The sequence below is a fragment of the Macaca nemestrina genome, chromosome 8 (assembly GCF_043159975.1).
Source record: "Macaca nemestrina isolate mMacNem1 chromosome 8, mMacNem.hap1, whole genome shotgun sequence".
NCBI lineage: Eukaryota > Metazoa > Chordata > Mammalia > Primates > Cercopithecidae > Macaca > Macaca nemestrina.
Window position 1 is genome coordinate 150,278,317 of NC_092132.1, and position 6,829 is coordinate 150,285,145.

At 39.2% G+C, this 6,829-nt stretch overlaps 1 protein-coding gene and 1 long non-coding RNA gene across 3 annotated transcripts in view; both read left to right on the top strand.

Moving 5' to 3' along the window:
- Positions 1–6,829, top strand: part of LOC139355625 (CUB and Sushi multiple domains 1) — a 2,038,620-nt gene that overhangs the window by 1,127,808 nt on the left and 903,983 nt on the right. The window lies entirely within an intron of this gene.
- The window catches only part of LOC105491870 (uncharacterized), a 68,354-nt gene that overhangs the window by 25,030 nt on the left and 36,495 nt on the right, over positions 1–6,829 (top strand). The window lies entirely within an intron of this gene.

Here is a 6,829-nt window from a genome sequence, read left to right on the forward strand (position 1 = left end):
AAATCTTTCTTGCAAATGTAACATGATAGCAGGGGGACCGAAAAGGCACACTTCAGAGCAATGGCCATAAAGTTAAATGGAGATGCCCCCCCCATCCTTCTTCTGGATCTTTCTCCAGGCACATCCAGCTGTACCAGGTGTGGGTTCAGCAGAGGGGAGTGGAGTTAGGGTTGTGATTTCTGCCAAGCAGAAAGTGCTAAGATAATTTAAATACTGTGCATGCAAGGAATTAAGCATCATGAGAGATAAGGCAATGGTTGACAGGGACAGATCAGGTTACAGGGCCAAATCACTATTGGAACAGGAAGGACAAGGTGTGTGACCCGAGAATCTTGGGTCTCCCATAGTGACATAAACACCAGAGAAGACATAGAAAGTTTGGCTTAAGGGTGTCTGGGCAGGAGGCGGAGCTGACACAGAGGTTTGGGAGTAGTTAAGGAAGATCTGGCCAGCGGTCCATGCTTCTTCAGTCCTGCAAATGGAGGCCTAGAATGAAGGGAAGGTCAGTTGGAATGTGAGTCACGTTCCACGTCTACGGGAAGCTCCCTGGCCCTGGGAGGAGGGCTTCTGCACCACTGTTTACATAAGCAGCTACTATTATTGACAACTGTATGAGTTAAGTGTAGTACATGGCTCTAGGTTTCTGTGAAGATTAACCAAAATACTATACATAGATATAGATATATAAATATATAGATATATGTATAGATTAAAATTTTTATTTAGGTTTCAGATATCCACACACTTCATTGGAAGCTTAGAGGTCTCTCACGAGCCTTGTGTTGTCTGGGACACATTAAAACATATCTGTTCTATTCCGCCACCCTCTTCAGCAGGTCAGATATCTTTTGTTTAGTGATTTAAACCATAGCCAGGAAGACTCAAGGGTAAACTACACCTGACTAAGAATCCTTAAAACAAAAGAATGGAGGAAATTTGGGGTATTATAAAGTTAACTAGAAGAGACGTCCAGTCTGTCCTCCTAGGCTACCTACTGTCTGTGGTAATTATTAGACTGGTCATGGTTTTCCTTACATTCAAGACATTTAACGATATGGTCTGGATTCTCACTCTAGCTAGCTAGTTATTAACTTCTTCATGGATTAGTTAACTCTTTTGTCTAAGTATAAAACTGGCAAGACCAAAGACTGGTGAGCGATTCTGCCTCCTTCTACCACTCAGTGGAAAAACAGTATAGTGGGAAAAAATAAATAATCAAAATGGTTACAATATTAAAAAAAAAAAAACTGGTTGGTAAAATAAAAACTAAACAGCAATTCTACAAGTGCATTAATTAATGCACAGAATTAAAAACATGGGCTGACTCACAACTTTTATGGTATAAGAAAAATGGTTTTCCATGAAAATGGTGATACTTACAAATCCATACATGCATATGTCCTTGGCAGTATGAAAACATCACCATGTCTTTCAGGAGGATTTGCTGCAGAACTGGAGTTCTAGTAACATGGTAAATTTAGTTGATTAATACCGATGTGAAGTCCTTCATAATATGGATTTGTGAGCCTCATCAAAGGAAAGAATACTTACTTTGCATATGTTTACACCATCGGGAGAATCCCTGTGGCTTTGTAGTGGCCAAGGACCGCCTTGTGGAATAGCTTTGAGAACAGTTGTATCTATAGAAATCTTACAAGCTTATTATTTCCTGAGTCCCATTCCAAATAATGATTTTGGGTTTGAGGGATGGAAAGAAGAGACTGTAAGATGTTTTCAATGGCTAGTGTCATCACCAGAACTAAAAAGGTCATTTAAAGACAAAAATGTACACATTAGATCATAATGCTTTACCACGTCAGACACCCAACAGGAAATGTGTAAAATATTAATATCACGGGCAGACACTATTTAAACATATCAGGTAATCAAATTGGAAATGCTTCTATTTATTAAAGCAAACCATATCAGCTAGGCAATGGCAAATGAAATACATGCATGTTCTGTATTCCATTAAAAGGACAGAAAGGCCAATCCCCAGAGCTCAGCCAGCCTTTTACAGCAGTTTCCTTTTAAGAAGTATTCATTAAAAAATGTCATTTATAGGTAATTGCAAATGGTGTTCAAAATCTGTGGCAACAAAACTAGAATTAGGAATAATGCTTTATTCATTTAGGCTTAAATGTGTATGTAGTTGTGAATTAAAGCCTTAATGTAATACCTTCAGTGTATTCATAAACACATATATATCAAATAATATAATCCTTATTTGGAAGAAAGCTCATGAATAGAATTTTTAAAACATTTTACTTTTTTTTTTTTTAAGTATTACTGTGTTTTATGGTGGTGATTTATCTCACTAATGTGACTACAGATGATGGTAAAATTCCTTTCAGTTTTCATTATTTTAATTACATTCCCAGACAGGAGAGAAATATGAGGAGTTAATTAACGTGGTTTTGACATTACTTGTAAATATTGCTATTTATAATTCTAGTATACTATAACATGTGTTTCCAGCTCAAATTGAGCAATATGAGAAGGGTAGTTACAGTATACCAAAAAAAGAGACATTTATTTTAGAGAAATATGAGGGAAACCTAGCAAATAGCACGACTCCATTAGCATGTAAGCTATGAATGGAGGTTTTGTCGTTATATTTACTGCGCCATCGGAACCTGGAACAGTGCCTTGTACTTAACAGGACTCACTGAATTTCACTCATGACATGAATAAATACATGAAGGAATAACACATTGGCACTTTGCTGATGAGAGGAACCTGAATTCTCCTACCGCTTCCCACTGTACGTGCCTCCTTGCTCCCTCCTTGTCTCCACCCCCAACCCTTTCCCTCACTCTTGTCCCCCTTTTCTGATTTCCCAGAGCACCTCCCATCTCTGAAGAGCACCTGGGACTCTGCCTCTGAGCCCTCACAGTCTCACTTGCAGGCAGAGCTGTGCCAGGTACCCAGGGACTGAGGGAATGTCTTCATTTGCAAACCCAGTTTTATACCAGCAAGAGCATTTCAGAGTTTACAGCTTAAAAATTGAGTGCCTATGTCACGTTGCAGCACTGTGCTCTGAGATGTGAGGCAGAAGTTACTTATGGTCCCTACTTGGTTAGCAGTTGAGGACAGGGATGATGATTTACGCCTGTCATTTTCCAAGGTGTTAAATAGCGGAGGTGCCTCTAGACCCAAGGAATCTGAGCCTGAGCCCCAACACACCCACAATAAATGATGAGAAGGTGGGGCTGAAATAGTATGTGGAGTATTGTTACCAAAGTAACACTCCTAGAATATGCCGAGAAATCAAATCAAAGCATGTCTTACTTGACAAATTAGGAGATTAGCTAGCACCTCAACCAAACTAAAGTAGATGATGTCATGCTGCCAAAACTGGGGGGAAAAGCTGCTCGTTCAACCAGAACCGAAGGCCAAGACCACGGAGAGCAGTAATTTGTCTTGTTTTACTAAGTATACAAAGAAATGACTAATTTAATTTTAGTCTGGCCAAAACTAGGAAAATGTCTAGGAAATTTTTCTGTATAACAAATAACTGTTTAGATGCTGAAGAGCTATAGTAACATCTACTTAACCATGATGGTGCCTATCATTTAATTTACTAGGAGAGTAGGGGAGTGTGGAATTACGATAATGTTCCGACCTTCCAACATAGGGCACCTTCATCATCAAAAGTGTCTTCCTCCCTCTTTCTCCTTAACCCCTTCTCATACTTTCTTCCTTTCTTCTCATGGTTTCTCCCACCTTCGTCTATGCACCTTTTGATTTTCAATGTATATACCTGCCCACTTCTGTGGTTATTTATGCATCGTCTTCCCCAACTGCAACTGTCCTCTCATAGACAAAGAGCTCAACAAATATTGGCTGAATTATCGAATTATGATTCCCACAGAAGTTTAATTTTAACAGCAGTCTATGGGTTTGTGTGAGCGAACACTATTTATGAATTATTATTCAGTTTTTATCATGTAGCAGATTTCCTGTAATACAAAAGGTGATCCATAAATGCTGGTCAAAACTTTTTTTAAATATCAAGAGCTTTAAACATGAGGTGAAAATGTTGTATGTTTTACTGAAATATTATCTGGGCCATCTTCACTAAGATTTGCCCCCCTGTTTATTTTTTTGTTTCTGCCTTCTGAATTTACTACAAACCTAGACTGCAGCCTCAAGAAAAAGAATCAGACCTCTGAACCTCTGGAGATCATTTTTCCATAAGGTTCTAAAGGGTATATGTCAGTTTTATAGTCAACATACTAATCTTTTAAACTAAAAGAAGTGGAATAAATTAAACTCTGTTTTTCTGGTTAAGTTTCTGGGTTTTTTTTACATCATGAATAATTTGCATTAAAAATAGAAGATCGTAGAATTTTTAAATAGAAAAACTAGTAGAAAATTCTCTTCTGGGTAGCTTAACATTTGAAATGAAAAAAAAATCTCAGAGACTATGTACGCTACTCTTTTGTTCATTGAGCATATATGAGAAGTGTGTGCATGTGTGTTAGAATATTTGTGACTTACAATTGCTGAAGTGAACCAAAGATACAACCTACTGCAAGGTTTGATGTCAGGCTTAGAGAATATTTTTGTAAACAGTGTGCTGTGGTCTGAATGTTGGTGTCCCACTAAAATTTGAACGTTGGAGCCCAAAATCTGATGTGGATCATATTAAAGTCAGGGAGGTGGGGTCACTGGGAAGTGACTAAGTCATGAAGATTCTACACACATGAATGGGATTAGCACCTTTTTGTTTGTTTTTGTTTTTGTTTTGTTTTGTTTGAGCACAATCTCATTCTTGTAGACCAGGCTGGAGTGCAGTGGCACGATCTCGGCTCATTGCAACCACCGCCTTCTGGGTTCAAGCGATTCTCCTGCCTCAGCCTCCTGAGTAGCTGAGATTACAGGCACCTGCCACCAGGCCCAGCCAGTTTTTGTATTTTCAGTAGAAATAAGGTTTCACTGTGTTGGCCAGGCTGGTCTCAAACTCCTGACCTCAAGTAATCCCTCACCTCAGCCTCCCAAAATGCTGGGATTACAGGTGTGAGCCACCGTGCCCGGCCTTCGCACCTTAATTAGAAAAGCTTGAGGGATCTCTCTTGCTTCTCCTTCCATGTGACAATGCCACAGGGAGGTGCCATCTTTGAAGCAGAGATAAAGCAAATCTCACCAGATACCAAATCTATTGGTACCTTGATATTGGAATCTCCAGCCCCCAGAACTGTGAGTTATAAATTTCTGTTGTTTAAAAATCCCCAGACTAATGTAATTTGCTGTAGGTCCTGGAATGAACTAAGACATAGTAATAATAGCATGAAACTCATGACCAAGAGATTTTGACACTAGCCCTAACTTGCCCTTTGAGGGCAGGCAATGCTGTTGTGATAGGCAGTTAACTTCTCTGTGTGTAATCTCCTCATTGGCAAAATAAACCTAATCATTTCTCCTAGCCTCCCTTACTCAGTTGTTTTGGAGATCATTTGAGTTCCTGCATAGAAAAGCATGTTGAATACAAATAATCAAAGAAATATTCAGAGATTTGGTTTATTCAGCAAATAGAGAAATATAGTAAGGTCATGTATAAGCAAATTCTACCTTAAGTAAAATATACCACAAATACAGGTGCTGAAAATCTCAAAGATAAGGTGAATTTTATGGTAGCACACAGTTGTAAGCTCTGGGAAAGGTGAACTTTGAGTTCTGGAAAAAGGCTTACATTTGAATTATGAGAAGGAACACTTATTCCAGGAGAACGTAATGAAAGACAAATGAGAAAAATTCAGGAAGAGAAAATGAAAGGGCCACATCAGAGGATAAATCTGAGGAAGCAAAGTGAGGTCACCTGGTGGAAGCCCTTGGGTGGATGACAACCAAGAGTGTACATTTGGTCTAAGAGGCAACCATAAGTCATCATAGTCCCCTAAGTGGAAGCTGTGTATTAGGTAGGTTAAGGCGGTTACATGTCATAATTTGGAAAAGAGTTAGAAAAACCTGCTATGATGTCATAGAGGTAGAAGGCAATAGAGAATTGGATTAAATTCACAGCAGGGCAGATTAAAAAGTTGAAAAAAATGATAGTATATTTTCACTGATGGCACAAAGAAAGGCACATGGGAGAGAAAACTTTGATTTAGCAAGCAAGGGTTGGGGCATGGAATGATTGTTTTGGTTTTAGATGTTCCACGAGATATAAACACATTTATCACAGAAAACAGATATTAAACCAGGGTAGAAAAGTGGACTTTCCAGGAGCCAGGAAACCTTGGAATGCAGGCATGTTGGATGCTATGACTTGCATTGTGGGTTTTCTTAGGCTCCATTAGACATTTAAAAGCAAGTGGCTTCATAGGCCACGTCTGTAATCAGGCACACTTAGAAAGATAAGCAGACAGGATGCTCAATGGGCCGGTGGAAAAGTTAGGAGATTTCTTTTGGTAAAATCTTTACAGTAGACAAAACACAAAACAAAACAAAAACCAAACCAAACCAGACCAGACAAAAACCCTATTCTCTGGACCTCCAAGTAACAGGAGAACCATATACATATCCAAGAGAACAAGCTTCACTGAGATGAGTGTGAGGTCACTTCAGCTCAGAAACCCACACACCATAGGAGCCATTCCCAAGTAATGCCCACATGGAGTTAAATCCCAGAACTCTCCCAAGAGGGCATCATGTGCAGATTCAAAGGCAGGTTCAAAGGCACAGCCCTCACTAGTCCAAATCTATGGCTTCTCAAATGTTATAGGTTGTTCGTTCATAGTACCCCCAGTCAGATGCAATTTACCAGTCAGGGTTATTTTCACCATGAGCAATGCTATCTGCTAACACAGCTCGTATTTTACTTTAG